The sequence below is a fragment of the Musca autumnalis genome, unplaced genomic scaffold (assembly GCF_047663935.1).
Source record: "Musca autumnalis isolate F117 unplaced genomic scaffold, ASM4766393v1 scaffold_1, whole genome shotgun sequence".
NCBI classification, from domain to species: domain Eukaryota; kingdom Metazoa; phylum Arthropoda; class Insecta; order Diptera; family Muscidae; genus Musca; species Musca autumnalis.
In genome coordinates this window covers 150,927,520-150,947,493 of record NW_027411644.1, presented here as the reverse complement: position 1 = coordinate 150,947,493, position 19,974 = coordinate 150,927,520, and the positions used below count along the sequence as shown (strand labels likewise).

The 19,974-nt window shown below is 34.7% G+C and overlaps 1 pseudogene; it reads left to right on the top strand.

The window, feature by feature from the left end:
• The window catches only part of LOC141388956 (large ribosomal subunit protein uL16-like), a 163,643-nt pseudogene extending 143,779 nt beyond the window's left edge, over positions 1 to 19,864 (top strand).
• The last annotated feature ends 110 nt before the right edge of the window (positions 19,865 to 19,974 follow it).

The following is a 19,974-nucleotide window of genomic DNA, read 5'->3' as shown; positions in this document are numbered from 1 at the left end:
ACAAGACACGCCGTTCGAACTCGGCGATAAACAGTAGGTCCCATATCATTGAGCTAAATATGAATCGGGGTGCACTCATTGATATGAGAGAAGTCTCCCTTGTCCCGTATGTGATGTTGTGGAACAACGTTTTTTTTTTTTGAAAACAAACTGTAGGATATTCTAAAATTTATTTATGTCTATTTGCAATGTGTATTATATAATTGCAATGACTAACGAATAAAAAAAGTGGAAAATAAAGCCTATACATCCTTACGGTGAAACGTCAGTTTGAAACTTATGTTTTTTTCCTCGTGTTAACTTCCAAGTGAGTATCATGTTACATGTCTGTCATTAGAACATGAGTTGCATGTATGAGTGGGAGAGTGCATACAAGTTCTTCTTCTTTTTGTATTCGTTTCATTTTTTTTCTCTCTCCAAAGGACATGAGCATATGTATGAGTGTGTCTGAATTGTCTTTCACTTTGTGCATGAACGTATTTCTTTAGTAAATAATGCAGAATGCAACAAACATTTCAAATGCATTTTCATTGTACTTTCCTTTAGAAAACAACAACGGAACAAGGAAAACAACATCATGTGAAATTGTATTACCATACCAAACACAGACAAGTGCACATTCTCTTACAGTCATATACATCACCACAGTACACACACACAGCGTAATACATTGTGTGTTTTTCACAACAACAGATGTTATCTTCGTTTTCCCTTCTCTTATGTGATTTGATTCCTTTTAAAACATTTGCAACAAACTCAAATGGAAATGCATATTATATAAGCAGCAGGAACAGCAGCGGGAGCACCAACACTTTGTTAGTTGAAAGTAATCGCAGCTGCCCTGCAGTGTGGTATCATCATCCATTTCCTGCAGTAGAAGAGGATGAGGAGGTATGGTGTATAGATACAACCGCTGGATGGATGGTTGCATGCAATCGCATCTTCTGTTGTCGATGGCCATGAATGTTTTGCTTGCTAACGTTCCGAGTGGAAACGATAACCCCAGTTAAGGTTCGATTTCCTGTGAAACACAAAAAAAGACCTCATAGATCCTGCATACATTGAGATACGTATGAGCTTTATTAGATTACCGATACTAAAAACAGGGGAGAATGTTTGATAGGATTTGTACATTTTACTTTTATTGGTGTGCATTTCTTAGTAATAGAAATAGTAATTTTTCAATTTTGTTTAATGTTTTTTTAGAAACACAAAAAAGTTACAAGGGCGTATGAATTTAAAATTTCTTGTTTTTTATGCTATGAATGCATCAACAAATTTGAAAAATGGTCCATTTGAATTAGGCTTAATTATCTAAGAGTTCGAAGAAGTGAAGTTAAGGCAGTTATAATATTTTTTTCTAGTACATTCTTTAAAAATTACTGAATTTAAAAATATTTTTATTATACACAACAATGTACAAAACAACAAGGGATATTTCTCTAAGGGAATTCTTAATGATTGCTTAAATCTGGAGTATTCCCCTATTGGCTTAACTTCATCATTACTCTCTATTATAGAGAGTAAATGTGAACACAAAATCAACTCAGTATCAAAATCAAATTTATACTTTTTTGGATAAATATAGGAAAGCCAATTTCGATCAAATATATGCGTAATATGACCTTGCCTATAGAAAATTGGGCCTTCGCACAATAACACTGCACTATAGGTAATTTGGACAGGTTTTTAGGCAAAACGTCGATTTTTGCACTTTTCACTCGATTTTTATAATTTGATTTGAAGAATATACCAAATTATAGAGATATGCAATTTGTTTGAAAAAAATTCAAAATTCGCTATATAATTCGAAGGTAAAGACAAAATTTCGAAGGCAAAATAAAAAAAAATTAAAACTTAGAGCAGAATTTAAACGCAATTTGTTAGAATTTTATAATAAACAAATACATATATATGATATCCAGTAGAATGGTGGCAGTGTGTACTTTCTGTTTTGAGATATAATTTTCTTTAAAATGTTTGTTAAAAGATTTTTTTTAACAAAATTATAGATTTATTTTATAGACTTTTACAAAATTGTCTAATTTTGTCTGAATTTTCAGAAAAGGGTTCTGGAACAACTGCATAATATACCAAGGTGCGATTTTTGGGGTTTTTTTTTTTTGAGATATATCACTTTTTGAAAGTGCTCTTCATGCAAAAAAATATATATTTTTTTAAATTTTTGGTTTGATGAAGAAAATATTAAACACAAAAAAGAATCCGATTTTAAATAAAGAGACAATTTCTCTAAAGAAATATTCACCATGTGTTGTAAAAATATATAGACGTGTCGTGGTCAAAATGTTTGCTAATTATATCTGTAATACGTTCTAACTATAGATTATGATTGCGCAGTTTATTTGGCCCTTTAAAAACATAAATAAATCAATATTTTAAACATATCAATGTTTATAAAAATCTTTTGGCGAATCAATATTTTAGATCATTATAACCCTTTTTATAGCCTTTACCATATGGAGGATATAATTAAATTTGTCATTTCATTTGTAACACATCGAAATATTCGTCGGAGACCCTATAAAATATATATATTATTGATCAGCATAAAATTCTATGTCGATCTCACCATGTCCGTCTGTCCGTCCGTCTGTCTGTTGAAATCAAGATACAGCTCGCAATTTTAAATATAGAGAGTCAATATTTGGTACAGGAGTTTTTATTACTTGCAGGATGGTTGGTATTGAAAATGGGATATATCGGTCCACGTTTTGATAAAGCCCCCATAGAATTATTATCACACCGAAATGGCTGAAATTTGGTACTTAGTCCACGTTGGTGGTATAAAACTTTCCCCCAGAACTTTGTCGGTATAGAAATGGAAACGTGCCTCCCGATTTTCGGTATTTTGAAGGTTGTGGCTTCAATATTCCACCAAAATGGCTGAAATTTGGTATTTAGTCTTCAATGTGATATAAAACTGTTCACCAGAAATATGTCTGTACAGGTCCACGCTTTCATATTGCCCTATTTCTGACTAAAATCCGTCGGTATAGGTCCACGTTTCGATATAGCCCTCTTAGAACGGTACCTCCCGATTTTACTGAATATTGCGACGTCAATATCCCACCGAAATGGCAGAAATTCGTTATTTAGTCTTCCAAGAGTTATAAAATATTCCAGAAGAGTATTATCGGTATAGGTCCACGTCTTCCTACATCCCCATAGAAGCGTACTTCTTGATTTTCGGTATTTTTTAAGTTTTAGCCACATTCTCTTACCGAAATATAGGAAATGTGGTATTTAGTCTTCTTTGAGTCTAAAAACTTTCCGTCAGAAATTTTTCGGTATAGATCAACGTTTTGAAATAGCCCCCATGGAACGGTTCTTCACATTGTTTTACCGAAATTGCTGAAATTGAAATTTATACACGAAAGGAAACTAATTATTCCATTTCACTTCAATACAACTCGTGGTGGAGGGTATAACAAGTTCGACCCGGCCGAACTTAACGCCGTTCTTACTTGTTTGCTTTAAACGCGTTCATTGGGTTGGAATGAATAAAATAGGTAAAATAAGAATGGGTGGTAGGAACAACAAAATGGTTAGGAATCGGTGCAGATATAGATATAGCTAGACATATATTTCATCCGATTTTATATTTAAGCCGCCGAAAGGTCATACTCCTATCGCTTTAACATTTGATTTGGTAAATCCTGTTCAAATTTAAATTACGTCCAGAAAATTTGGTTCTAAACATTTTAAAAACATTAGGGTGACAAAAAAAAGCAAACATTTATTTTTTTTGGAACTCGAACCTTATATATGAAATTTTATGGCGGTCGCGATATCTGTTTCCAAAGTAATTAGTATTGGGAAAAAGGTGCATTTTCACGAAAATTCTCTTAAGGTCAAATCAATAAAAAACTTTAGCAGTTCATTGTTGTTTCTAAAAAACGATTTCTAAATAAAATTGTGGCTTTTAGAGCGATTTCCTGAAAATTCGACTTTGGCTCCCGTACAAGGTACTATGGAAATAAAGATCGGTCAGGAGGCACGGGTTATCGTTAACCGATCTTCATAAAATTTTCTAGAAATCGTTTTTATACCCTCAACCATAATGTGGAGGGTATAATTAAATTTGTCATTTCGTTTGTAACACATCGAAATATTCATCGGAGACTCTGTAAAGTACGTATATTCTTGATCAGAGTAAAATTCTAAGTCGATATAACATGTCTGTCCGTCCGTCTGTTGAAATCAAGATGCAGCTCGTAATTATTAAGATAGAGCTTTGTACTTTGTATAGAAGTTTCTATTACTCCTAGGATGTTTGGTATTGCAAATGGGCTATATCGGTCCACGTGTTGATATAGCCCCATAGAGCGGTACCACCCGAATTTTGATATTTTGAAGGTTTTAGCTTCATTATCACACCGAAATAGCTAACATTTGCCACCAAGTACCAAAGCAATTTAAATAAAACACTGTAATAAAAATGAATTAAAATACAATTCCCAATTAATAATAACTGAGGCTCCAAGTAATTTGCAATAATGTCAGAACTGGGCATTTCTTTGTCATGATAGGGACAATTTGTAGAATGGGGGAAATGTGGTTCTCTACAGAAAACCAACTATATATTAGGGAGTAGGAGTAGACACGTTAACGCAATTTGCATCCGGGGAGGCGTCAGTGGCTCTGTTTTCTTATGTAGGCTACTTTGCCGATATATGCCCTTCAGGAATTAAAATATGGACCAAAAATAAAATTTTTATATTTTTTATACAAAAGTAATGGTCCATTTCACGCTCTAAATAATATCAGATCATCGTCCAAAATTGTAGGCATCTTCTTCGACCTAAACTCTTACCTCATGCTAAATTTCGTGACTTTTGAGATATAAATGTGACCTCTAGCGTCTTTATGATTACACAACAAACAAATAACTGTATATATTAGGCTGTATCTCTTGAAAGGTCGAAATTTCGAGACGATCAGTCCATAATTGCAGCCTGATAACAATTTATAATGGACAGACACATCTGAAAACCGAATTATTCCGTCGAGATATGAAGATTGGTATACCACATTGGGGGTCTAGGACCAATATTTCGCGGTGTTACATGAATTTTTGCCAAAACAAACATATAATACCCTTTCCACATAGTGGTATAACAACAATTCATGGATTTGTTCTAAAAAAAAACTACCAATCTCTTTTAGAAGATTTTTTTTTTCAGGGCAAATTTTAAACTAATTGGGTTATTTTTTTTCTAATATTGTATAGTTTTTGACAAATATCCGTTTTAAAGGGGTTTAAGGTGCTCGCTCTAACTCGAAAAAATTCAAACTTTTTGCAATTTTGCGCTTTTCTTAAGGAGAAACAGCCTTACAAACAAGACTAATTTTGAAGAAAAACATTTATTTAAAAATGAGAAACAAATGGTTATATTATAAGCGAGTTTCTGAAAAAAAAGGACTACAAGAGGAACTAGAAAAGTGAGGCCTAGGCAATACGTAGTGTTTACATAAGGGTTAACTATGTAGGATAACATGGGGCAGCTTCGCCACTGTTGTGCTTTCGTTAGCGCCGATTTTATTGAAGATCACCAAAGAGAAATTTGAATATCTTCGACTAACTCACAACTTTCCCTTGGACGATCTTTATGTAGCATCAATTAAATCGGTGCTGGCGAAGGCGCAGCAGTGGCGAAGCTGCTCCATGCTACCCTATCCTTATTATTAAAGAGGAAAGACTTTAGCTAAAGCTTCAAAATAACTCAAGTGTGGTATTGTTACATAAGACCTATAACAATGCCCTTAACACTATTTTTCTACCAGGCCAAAACGTGTATAATATTCCTATTACCTACTTTGTTCTGTAGTAATATTATAGATTTAAACTCAGCGTCACTAATAATCATAAAAAGAAAATGGTGTATATGTTCGGATTTCCGAACTTTTCATACTCTCCGCTATGAGAAATTCTCCTTAATGTGGGCGTGAATTGAATATGTGGTTATAAAAACTCAAATGACGGTAACGTGTATTCACGTACGTCATTGTAGGGGCTTAAGTCATGTCAAATTTCAAAGCTCAATATTCATATGACAAAATTAACTCTTCGTTTTACTGCGGTCTTAAAAATTTGTTGGTCTGTACATGCATAAAAATACAATTCACATCAAAGTGACCTTTTAACCAATGATTCTGATTTCACTGTCCTGCCCACTTGCCTTGCCGAGCTATTACGTGGATGCGAATGACATGTGTATTCATATCCTGGAATAAAACCACGAAAATCTATGAGATTTATTTACATCCTAGATTTACATACATACACACTTGACGCTTTAGAAGTTGAAAATAAACTTGTGTTACGCATTGTTGGGATACTTGTAGATACTAATGTATCTACGCGTTTTATGCCTGTATATGCGAATAAATAGTATTTTTAATTTAAAAAAAATACATATCGTCTGCTCCGTCGGAAAATGTCGTAAGTCCACTTTTTTGGAAATCGCGTTTCTGTTACAGGATGACGTATAAGTCAAAACACGTCGTATGTTATAAAGAAAATTGTAGTATGTCGCGTTTTTCTATATGTTTTGCCCTTGTCGGAAAAGGTCGTAAGTCCACAAAACGTACAAATTTGAGTACGAAAAGGTCGTAAGTCCACAGGAAAATGTATACCTTAAAAGAATACTACAGCTAATGTAGTTCAGATATAATGTTTAACGTCACCCATGGTTGGGGTACAATGTAAAGAACTAGCCTACACCTTTGGATGTTAATCGGATGATATTTGGCGGAGCCTGTGGACCAAACCTTTGAACAAAAATTCTATATTGCAACGAAAATTTACATTTGAAATCTATTTTCCCCTATAAGCGAACTGATTATGAAAGATGGACTTCTGGCCTTTTCATTGATACAAATTGGGATGCTGTATGTGTTCAAATACCTCATATATTGAAAAATTTGTAAAAAAAATCAAAATTGTTACCGGTTTTACTGTCGTATATCTTACTTAACTTTATCAACTGGTAATTTGTGGTTTCTCTAGGGACATTTATTCACATAACGAGATTAGTTTGTATTCTGAATTCAATAAAGTAATACCTTCTAACGGACGGGTAAGTGCAATGTTTATATTATTAAATGATTCTAAAATAATAATTGATTGAAATGTTATTAAACTAAGAAGACGTCACGGTTTTTGCTAACAGAGAGCAGTATGAATTTGGAATGCAATTAGACGATGGTGTCAGGGATCTAGTTTTCTATGGTTTTCACGGTGATTCTGAAAGCTCTGATGATAAACTTCCTAAACGCAGGAAGACATTACAAGCTGAAGACAGACAGACGGATTTTGCTCTGATCAAGAATATATATAATTTATAGGGTCTCCGCTGAATATATCGATATATTACAAACTGAATGACAAATTTAATTATACCCTCCATATTATGGTGGAGGGTATAAAAATCTTCAGAAATGTTGGTGTCGATATGCAATTTTAACACCTTCTTATAACACTATGAACCGAAATTTTGGGGGTGGAAAATTCCTATTGGAGATGAAAGCCCTTGGTGAGTATATACGGAACCCCGAAGGACAGATTCGCCGTGAGTCGAACTTTCGCGATATGGCGTGATGAAGTTTTTGCTGTAGACCCTAAAAGCCATCTGGAATCAGCGTTATATCTTTGTTTGCTGTTGTTAAGGCTTATATTTAAGATGACATGTCTTCAGTCAAATCGAATGAGGATTATTTTCGTAGAGCACATCGACCTTCTAACTCGCTTCCTTCAATGTCCTTTTCGTCCTTTATTTTAAGAGCCGCTATAAAAGTACCACAAGATGACGTTTTTCAGCTTCGAAATGTTCTGCAAAAATGTCGGCCAGAAAATTTTAGGTACGGCTCTCATTGACGACAAATCGATTTTGTAGCGTTTTCGTAGTCGTTTTGTGCATTTACCCCTGTTTGCTCCGAAAAAAACTATGTTTTGTGTTTTTGTAAGTTCTGTAACGAATATACAAAAAACAAAATATAGCCTTTTTCTGAACAAAAACAGGATAAATGCAAAAAACAACTACGAAAACGCTACAAAATCGATTTGTTGTCAATGAGAGCCGTACCTAAAATTTTCTGGCCGACATTTTTGCAGAACATTCCGAAGCTGAAAAACGTCATCTTGTGGTACTTTTATAGCGGCTCTTAAAATAAAGCGGCTCTTAAAAACGAAAAGGACATTGAAGGAAGCGAGTTAGAAGGTCGATGTGCTCTACGAAAATAATCCTCATTCGATTTGACTGAAGACATGTCATCTTAAATATAAGCCTTAACAACAGCAAACAAAGATATAACGCTGATTCCAGATGGCTTTTAGGGTCTACAGCAAAAACTTCATCACGCCATATCGCGAAAGTTCGACTCACGGCGAATCTGTCCTTCGGGGTTCCGTATATACTCACCAAGGGCTTTCATCTCCAATAGGAATTTTCCACCCCCCAGACTTTGAGCTCCATTTTGTTGCACAGTGTAATGTATCTTATATACTTGATGAAGCTATAGCTATCGATATGTTGCCTTATAATCTAAACACTTGCTTTCCAATAAGACCAAAGCATCGTTATGCATAACATCTGGTATTTCCATTGAAAGTGGGAGTGGTCGGGTGTTATTGCTAAAATATGTACCCAGGATTGGGGGAACGGAATAGTTTGTAAGTTTTATATATATATATAGCGCATTTATAAAATAGGGCACAGGTGTAATCCGCTCCACCGAAATTCATCAAAATATATAGCCTACTTCCACCAAGGGACATGCCTGTGCATAATCTGAAAATTACATGGAATAAGTACTTAGGGTCGGAGATTCAACAACCGTTGCCTCGCAAATTATTTGCTGACCGATACTTTCATAACGTTAGCAAATAAGCTTTTTTTTAAATAGGGCCTGCCACCGCCCCCTCCGAAATTCAAAAAAATATAAAGCCTATTTTCACCTCGGTTGTTCCTTGTACATTCTCTGAAATTTTCAAAAAAAAATTGGTTCAGACGTTTTTGAGTCTATGCGGAACTACAAACATTCACACATATACATATATATTTTATATACAAGATTTCACCCAAAAGTTTTGGTCCATTAAACCCGCTAATAATTATCTCATCACCATGTTAAATTGCAAGCTTAATCTTTGTCTTAAACTCAAATCATTCTTAAAATGTCGCTTCGATCGGAATATTACTGTGATCTATAGAACAGCTACAAAGTCGGGAAAAAATTGTGGATTTGGTGCATTTCACACCTTTCGATCATAACCAACATCTAATGGGGTCACTTCTGGTCGGAACCCGACCTCTCCAGAAAATTTCGTGACGATCGGTCCAAAATTTAGGCCTGGAGTTCAATTTAATTGTTAATGGATTGAGGGACGCACATAGCTAGATCGCTTTATCTCGTCAAGATATGAAAAAATTGCAAGGGAGGAGGTCTGCGACGAATACTTCGCGATGTTACACGAATATTGGACAAAACAAACGTATAATACCCTTTCCACATCGTTTTGTAAAGTATAAATTGTAGGTAAATTGTACGTAAATTGTAGGAAAAGGTCGTAAGTCCAAAGATATCCAATTATCTCCCAAACGCGACGGAATTTTATCAAACAAAGTACAGGTATTGAAGCGGAATAAATAAACGAAGAATTCTTTCTGTACCACCATAATAAAATCTTTAATACAGAAAGCGCTGGAATGTTTTTTCTTCCTCCTGAAAAATTTATTGAGAAGGACTTACGACTTTTTCCGACGGAGCAGACGATATGTAAATAAATATCAAAATATAACATTTGACAATTTGCCTTTCTCTCGATATTCGTCGGTATGTGCTAACGATTTCTACAGTCATTAACATAAATTTACAGAATAGCACATTCGTTAACTCGACCCAATATTTTTGTCAACTACCGATGTCGTTTCGTTATTAAAAAAAAAAATACAGTATCGCACTAATGGTCGAACTTTAAACGCTGGTTTCAATTGTTTTTTTGTTTCTGAAAGTACACTTCTCCAACCTCATTTTCTCTTCATACTTTTCTGTGAAAATTTTTAATATCGACGGTCCCAACAACTTTGTGTAAAATTTTCATATTATATGCCAAACCTCCATTCCACAAATCCTGCCTTTTGAATTAATCAAATATTTTAATCAGGTTTGTTAAGTTGTTCCAACAGCAATAGGTGATTTTAATGGAAATTGTACATTGATTCAGCCTAACGCATGATGGTCATTATTAATAGACACCTGCACTCTCGTTAGGTTTTAGTGCACACTCATCAAATGAATGCCATATAACCAAGGAAATGAACAACTTCAATGAAATAAGAGAATTATTTAAAAATAATTTGTTTGTATGACTAAACCATTCATTATCATCTTTGTTTTAATCAAGGTAGGAGTGACAATCAGCGGTATTTTTACTTTTTTTAAATTTGGTTTTCAACATGTAATAGGGTCTACTCATGGTGCAAGTAAGAAGGTGATACAATAATGCCAGCTGATGTCTTCATTTGCTGTCAAAAGATATTTTGAATAAAAAATAAGAATTTTTTTTAATAAATAAAGAATATCTGTGTAAAACATCTTTAGTTAAGCTTTGCGAAAAATAGTTTACAGTTTTCTTCTACATGTTGTGGATATTTCGCGCAAAAAAAAAAAATTGACAACAAATTAAGACTACGGATCTCATGAAATTTGAAACTTCGAAATTTGCTACCTTAAAATACTTCTTTTCACCCTAAACGTGCAATAAAAATTACCTACTACAGTTCTGAATGCTTTATATTTACATTTTGATTCAAATTTGTTCTCTTTTAGAGGATTTTCAAAACGAACGACCTTTTATTCAATATTTTCTTTGACATTAAATTTTCAATAAAAACAATGTTGTTTTTGTAAATTTGTTAGTTGTTGTAATTCATGCATCTATCTTATATAAATGTGCCTTGGTTTTAATACGTTTTTCTAATTGCTCAAGTGTAAATTGCAAGGTTTTATTTTCATGAAAATATCATGTTTCGTAAAGGGAAAATTGCAATAATGCTAACCCATCATTGTATAAGAGCAATCTGTTTTATTTGTCATAAATATCGCATCCTTGATAACCCGCTTAACAAATTCTTGTGGGATAGTGGCGAAATAGTTCACTCGCATCCATCCATCCATGCAATTTATCTGATCCGATCATCAAGTTTAGCTTTTGTCATCTCCATAAAAGAATTTGTCAATTTTACATCCAAATATATTGTTATGGAATCAAACATAAAAAAATCGATTCAATTTTATCGCCCAATTCCTATCGTCAATTTTGTTGGAACTAGAAAGCAATCGTTAACACCATCGACAATGACCCAAATCGAGCTGAACCCTCCCTGTTGACAATCCTTTTTCACTTTTATTCCAGTTGGCACATTGGGACTCGTTATTTACCCAACTATTTATGGCTTCTTTTTAAGTAACAACTAAAATAGAGCGCCGTTGTTGATGCCCAGCGATGAGAGGAGCTCCCAGTTCGCAACTATCGGTGCGAGTGTGAATGTACTTGCTAATCGTTAATTTGCGATGGGGGGAGGCTGTAAACAGTGTGAGGATTGTGTGCATGTGGAAATCTAATCAATTGTTTCACTAACACATTTTGATTGTGTGCCACATACTCGTACATAAACCAACACATATGTGGATGTAATATATGAATTCTCATATGGATGGGAGCTATAACCGTGCAATGTAATGAAGTGTTGACAATGAACAGTGTTTCCAATTGTTTTCTTTTTTCAACGTATATATGGCCATTTCACTTCCAGCTTTGTTTAACGATTTCAAGACACGTGTTTTATGATAGATATCTACAGATTCGAGTTGAACAAACATTCCATCAATATCAAAATTTATTTGAGTGATTTCTGCAGAGAGAGCTGTCGTGTTCCGGTTTTCACACCTGAATAAAGTTTATAATGACCTCTTATCTTATTTGGTTTGTGAATAGAAATAAGTTTATACTTAAATCGGTAGAATTAAAGTTGAGAATATTACATACCTTAATGGTGCCAGTAAGGAACTATCTGCCTTTGTAGAAGATATTCTATACGAGTACATATCCGAAATTCCTAAACCATGTGTTTTACCATTTTCGGAGGTTGCTTGTTGGATTTCTTCTCAAAAGCACTGGACCCAGATGCGTCGAGGTAGTGGTGGATATTTAACCGCGGTGTGTCTGTAATCATACCAGCATGAACTTTCAGGCCAACAATAATGCGTTGCAAGTCGGAGAGCAGTAGCAGAGTTAACTTGTAACTATTTTCCCAGAAGTGTTTCGCAAACTAGATGTTAAGCAGAGTTGAAGAAAGGAAATAAAACATATTTATTTTACGGTTCATATATATGCCCATACATATATGAGGATCATTCCAAAACGTTGGCTCAAGTCAACTCTTTTGGTTCGGGAGTTTTTTTATCACTTGGAACTCTAAATGCCAAATTATATTCAATATATGGTGGAAAAGATTTTTGACCACTTGTGACCCTAAGTGCCAATTTAATCGGTTGGTACCGTTATAGGAGGACTATTCTAGCGTCCACACCCTTAATATTGTTCCAAAGAGATAACTAATGACACAACTACACATAAAGGGAGTAGATATTTCTCTCTGTCACGTCTATGTCCCACGAATTCGATTTACCATAGTCCCGGGAATTCCCGGGTTCCCGGGAATGAGAAATTTTCATTCCCGATTTCCCGGGAATGAAAAAAAGTCGGGAATTCCCAAACTCTACTCATAAATCAACTTACATTTTTATCTGTTGAATCGAGTAAAAATTCCATTATTTCTGGAAAATTCAAATCACTCTATTTCTCAAAAATGTAAAACCTAGGTAAATAGCATTCAGCCAATCTTGTACAGAATTTTCATTCCTACAACATTTTTATTAGTCCCATTTCGATAAGACTAGCGGTTTCCAAGCAAAATCGTGAAAACATAAAAAACCTAAAAATGTGAACTTTGATCGCGATTTATTAAAAAATCCAGTGGTTTTTCTTGTTTTTGGATTTTTCTCATCTATAAACATTGCTGTTTCAGAATCTGCAAAAACTTCCCTGGTGTAAGTGGTTTTTATTTAAAGTTAGTTAAAGTGCAGAACATTGTAATTATAAGGAGGCGATACAGTCAATCCATTATCCTAATTTGAACTTCTATATCTCAATAACGGTAAAAACAACGAGGATATCATACAAGACAATCTTGTAGGGAATTTTCATAGCTACAACATTTTTTAAGACCCATTTCGATAGGACTTGCGGTTTCCAAGCAAAATCGTGAAAAAAACCCTAAAAATTTCATCTTGAATCGTGATTTATTTAAAATGCGTTCCTGTGATTTTTTTTTTTTTTTTGATTTTACTCAACTATGAACATTGTAGTTTCAGAATTCGTAAAAACTTCCCAGGTGCAATGACCTTTCATTTAAATTTGGTTCAAGAGCACCGTGTTGTACGAATGTATGTAGTTTTTTTTTAGCTTTTATGTAAACACTGTTAACACCATCAACATACATATGAGAATATCTACAATATGTCGCATACATCGACGCAAAAAACAACAATTTAAATTGGCACTACTTGTATTCGCATCAGTAATGTTTTGGTGTTTTTTCTGGTAATCCATTTACCCAATACCAAAATTGGGTAGATACAAATGCCACCCGTTAAAATATCTTGGAGGGAGTTAGGTTTAGCATGGTGTGTCTCCAGTTTATGGTTTAAACAATTTTCAACCTAAATTCGAATGACGTAAAATCAACAACAACAAAAACACACAGTAACTACATATTTCAGATCGATTTGAGAAAAGCGATGAACAGGGAAAAGAGTACAATAAACATATATAAATAAAGTAAAAATAAAAACATTGACTTTGTTGATAGTTAACTGCAGTTCAGTTTGGGTTAAATCCCCAGATAGCTTTTTATTTTTTTTATTTATAGAAAAAATAATAAAAGACAACAAGGACAACAACACAACGACACAACGACACTGAGGATGCGAAACAGGACAATGGCGTCTATAACGTCCAAATACTAGAGAAATTCATTTCGACAATAACAGAAAATATGCGACAAATATAAAAATAAAATGTTGAAGCAAAAATATGTATTGCGAGTGCGAACAAACACACAGACATACATAAATTAACATATACACATATATATACACTTACATACATATGTATATATATGACAATGGCGGAAGGAAGCATTTATTTGAGGAAGACATTCACGATTTTCATATGAAATACAATGTAATATGAACATTGTCATCAGTAATGAACAATGAAACAAATTAATTTTCAATACGGTTGAAAACTTGTTAGAGATATTACTAGAGGTGACACATTTCTTTAGTTTTTTATTCCATTATTATACCCACCACCAAGATATGGAGGATATACATATTATGTTTGTTTTAATATCATCAGCGTTAGCCTAACGAAAGATAAAAAATAAAAAAAATCGATGTAGGATTTTTTAGGAGGCACTCCCCTGTTATGTTTAGTTTTGTAAGATTTAAAGAATTTTTTACGAAATTGCTCTAAAGGCCACATTTATTGTCTAATCGATTACCAGTCCATTGATGTGGCTAGAAAACGAATCCTACAAAAATTTATGAAAATCGGGTAAGATTTTGATATTTCTCCGTTAGTATATTTGACCAATTTTAGGTAATTTGGGCTCTATACAAATTTTTTGTACGATTACTTTGTTGGCCACAGATTGAACAACAATTACGGTCTTTAAAGCAATTTCGAAAAAATACTATGGAAATTTTGGTTTTAGACCCCAAGTATGTTTGGAAGATATCTGTTTCAGACAATTTGGAGTCGATTTAGCAATGTCTGTCCGTCAGTCTGTCTGGCTGGACCGCACGATAACTCTCGATCGGATCACCGGATTCGGTCCAGATGTGGCCTTCTTAATATTAAGTCTGTATGATAACCCAAAAATTTGGGGAAATTTGTACAAACTTTTACAAAATGCTGTTCGATAACAAACTTTTTCAATAAAAGAGAACTAAGAAATACATGCAAGTAGTTGCAAGAACTTGCAAACATTTTTTACTTGCGAAGTTATCGAACAGGTCTATTTTGTCCAATTTTAGTTTAACCTCTAAAATAGTCCTTAGGGTACCTCCTCAAAAGTTCAACATTTTTGTTTAAGTGCAGCTTAGGATCTGTTCGAAGATCCTTATATATGTATACCGTTGCTTTTCCTTGTGGTCTCCGTTACAGTGATATTATAGTGTTCGTGGGCAAGTCCATGCTTCCAGATATAGTGGACACAAAGCTCTAAATAATACGATGATCAATTGAAATGGCTGGTGGCCGGGATATCTATCAGAGAGAGAAAACAAGTAACACACAATACTTCTGACGTCGATATAATACGATGTACAGCGTTTGGACCAAATCAGTTTCTCCCCTCAAGAGTTATCTTACGTACTACTTAGTTTATTTGGTGTCGGTATGCTTTTTTGAAGCTTTTTTCTCAGGAAGTATATACTTGCCCCTGAAAAACGTGCACTGTCGTAATGCGGCCAGCGAATACAATTTGTTACAAAAAGAAGCAGAACGATTTGAGAACAAGCCTTAAACTGCACTTTTCCCAAATTTTGTGTGGTATGTACTCGAAGGAGTGAACCTATATAGTCCATATTCGAACCTGATATATGTTCCGTAGAGATATTATAATATAAAAAAATTATGGACCAAATTGGTTACTGCCTTCGAGAGTTATCGTGCGCACCAGTTTAACGATAAGTTTTGAACTTTTGTGGAGGAGGTACCTGAAGGAGTCGACCGATATGGCCTATCATCGAACTTAAACAAAGTTTGGACAAAATGTTATGAACTCCAAATTTTGGACCGAATCGGCTGATCCGTTCTAGAGTTATCGTTGCCGCCAACTAATACTTATGATGCCATATGAGATTTTACACATTTCCGGCAATTTTCTCAAGAAATATGGACTTGCCCCTGATAAAACTTGTACCATCGTAAACTGAACTTTTTCGAAATATTGTCTGGGAGGTACTCAAAGTTGTGGACCGATAAGGTCCATATTGGAATCTCATCTATGACTGGTAGAAATTTTCCGATGTGCAAAGTATGGACCAAATCGGGTACTCCGTTCAAGAGTTATTGTGTGCACAATTCTTACGAACATTTTCGTTTCGAACTTTTGTGGGGAGGTACTTGAAGTAGTGGACCGATATGGTTCATCTTCGAACTTAAACTAAGCTTAGACAAAATATTACTAACTCTAAATTTTGGACCAAATCGGTTCATCCGATCGTGAGTTGTCGTGCGCTCCAGTCAGCCCGCCAGACAGACATTGCTAAATCGACTCTAAATTGTCTGAAATGCAGTTCGTCCAAACATACTAGAGGTGTAAAACCATTATTTCGACGTGCTAAAATGTGCCCGTACGAACGTGTATATACTTTCCTTAGCAAAAATGATGAGGGTATAAGAATGACTCCCAAAATAAGATCCACTTCCAAATTGGTCTATGTCGATTCATTCATTTAGGTACCTCCTCCGCAAACACTTTTGAGCTTTAATCCTAAACTAAATCCAAATATACTTTTGTCCGTACGACGAAAAAGGGCCAAAAATCTGAAAAAAATTTAATACATAATTATTGGGAAAGGGTTTTGGTTGCATAGCCGGTATTCTATATTGTCAATAGATTAAAGATTAAATTAACATACACTGAGGGTATGTCTGTGTCGTCAAACCGACTGATACTTTTTACTTGTTCTCTTTGTGACTCGTCGAAATAATCAGTTGCGACCCCATAAAGTATTGGGTGAAAATCAAAAATGTTTTAGAATTGATGAATCCGAGTTTCGACCTTCCAAAATTCGCCAATTGTTAACATATTCTATAGATTATGACTGAAATTCTTTAAAATGAGGTGTCTTAGAAGGGATCCCATAATGTCGACCATTAAAATTGATTTACGAAGAAGATGAGTTGACATCAATGTAGAAAAATGGGTTGAATGTAACTCATTTTTTTATGATCCCTTCAGATTTCTGGCTTAACCTTACATTTTGTAGACCAATGCCCAAAGAAAGAATCACTCCATTGGCAATATGTTACTAGTTTATGATTTTTCGATATATCCACTGCATGCACCTTAAATTTTCGCTGACATTTCGAAGCCTGAGTTTCGGTCTTTTTTGATTTTTTTTTTTAAATAATCCATACGCACAACAAGATAATATTATAAACCCATAAAAGAATTACAGAAATCGGGATTTTACGTTGTTTTATGTACATACATATATCTCATGAGCGTGCTCCGTACAGCAATCTAGTAATTGGAGTCTAAAGGCCAAAATTTTATGCGTAATTTTTTTTTAAAAAAACCTATTTTTGCGTGTAAAATTTACAAGTGTCATTTAGTTTCCTTTGAACCCCGCGTGAACTTAGTTTTTTTTTGCGCGAAAAATCTAATGACCCCTTCCGCGTTCGAATCCATTCAATAAAACGGTGGATATAGATGCCTTCCTGGAAAATAGGAAAATCTGCAAAAATATATTTAGACAAATCCGCGTACTAAACCGAGATTTGCTTTACAAATGTGTACATAAATGGAATCATTTATACGTGATTATAATGTTCGCAAAAACGTGTGTATTAAATTATAGAGATACGCGACTAATATAGATATTTTACCCATAATAAAAACTGTTGGCACATCCGCGGTTCTTGAAGAATCTATTTGAAATTTTTGTATATTGACGTATTTTTTATGGTTGGTACCGAAATCGGATGCGTACCAAAATCATATGCATATTGCGGAACTTTTACTCACTTTAAGGTGTTTTGCATTGTGTAATTCAACTGACGGCACACTGCGACTGCTGAGTGAAACATCGAAATATAGCGGAGTAAAGTTTTTCTGACAGAGTAAAGTTCGGCTGGAAAAATAGGTTGCCATCCAGCGAGATGTTATCGTTATTGTAAAAACAACCCAAAATCACGTTTCTGTTGTGGTGTTCCCGATCCGAAAATTTCATATCTTCGATTTGGGCAGAAAGAGGGCTGGCGTAGAAGATTTCCCCTTGTGCGTGCATTTGGTGCCTGATGAATATAAACAGCTTTCACCCGAAGCCTTGAAAGCAGAGTGTATTTGCTGTAACAAACACTTGGTGAAATACTGCGGTAAGGATCAATTCCACATCCGTTTGCGCTTGCATCCATTCCACGTTATCCGCATCAACAAAATTTTATCGTGTGCCGGAGCTGATGAGCTCTAAACAGGTATGCGTGGAGCTTTCGGTAAGCCCCAAGGTACAGTAGCCCGTGTACGCAATGGACAACCCATCACGTCGGTGCGTTCCAGCGACAGATAAAGGCTCAAGTTATTAAGGCTCTCCGTCGTGCCAAGTTCAAGTTCCCCGGTCGCCAAAAGATCTATATCTCCAAGAATTGGGGTTTCACCAAATACGACCGTGAGAGTAACGAGGAATTGCGTGATGAAAATCGTTTGGAACCCGATGCACACTGGTCGAAACCACTGATCTAGCGGCGCGAAAGTCAAAAAATCGAACTATAAAATTGCGAAATATTTTCCATTGTATCGATTACAGACACTTTGCAGACAAAGATTTTGTTTTTTCATTTTTGTTGTTGCAAATATTCACTCAGTTATTCACTATCAAATACAAGAGTTTTTGTTGCATCAGATTTTAGAAAATTGTTGCAAAAAATTAACTTCATATTTGTTTAAATGTTAAATAAATTCGTAATGAAAATGGACAAGATATATTTTTAAATAATAGCAGAGGGTGTGATTTAAATTATAAAAATTAGTTTGGGGTCTGGAGGTACTTAGTTAAATAGCAATAAATTTTCAAAAAATTCAATTTTTTAGTATTTTTATGGGTTGTACGCGCTTGTTCCATAGAGTGCATCTTGTAAACTTAGCCGAACATAGGTCCGATTATTTTTTGGGGAATGGAATTGAACTCTCTGGATACTGAATAACTACATTCGGGCTGCAAATATTTGCAAATCTTTTGATGACTGCACTTTTAAAATAAGGGATTTTGCATGAAATTCATACATATTTAGCTGTGCATTTGTATGGGAGCTATATCAAAATATGGACATATCTTGAGAAATGTTTGCAAGGAGGAGTTCTACCCCCGGAGACACTATAATACCATATTATAGCTAAATATGTTATTAAATATGGGATAACAAGTAAAAATTCAATGAATCGGGGGTACCATTAAAGGGGCTACATCGAAATATAAATCCGTATTGAAAATGTTTTGTAAGAAGATTTTATACGCAGTGAGAACACTGAATGCAAAATTACAGCCAAGTTGGTTTAAAAATGTGGTCATGATATTCAAAATACCTTAAATTTGGAGGTACGGTTACATGGTGGCTATATCAAAACGTGCACCTATACCCATAATTTTTTGTGGAAATATTTTGTGACCACTAGGTACCCTAAGTACCAAATTACAGCCAATTTGCTACGAAACTGTGGCTTAAATCCTCAAAATACCGAAAATCGGAAGGTACCGTTATATGGGGGCTATACCAAAACATTAGCCGATATTGTTCATATTTGGCCCATTATTACCCACAGGTACAAGCTGAGTTTGTGCGAAATTTCAGTGACGTATTTCAATTCGTTTGCAAGTTATAAATTACGCGCCGCTAGATCAGTGCTTTCGACCACCGTGCGATGGTTGCAAAGTCAAATACCGCCCTGATATCTTAAATGTGGTGACCAACGCTGTTGCTTGGTGATGATCTGTTGTTAAACAACACAGCATAAGTGAAAAAAGAACAGAAAGATACACACTGCACACACATGTTAACATCTTATTTTGAAATTCAATATAACGTAGAAATATAAC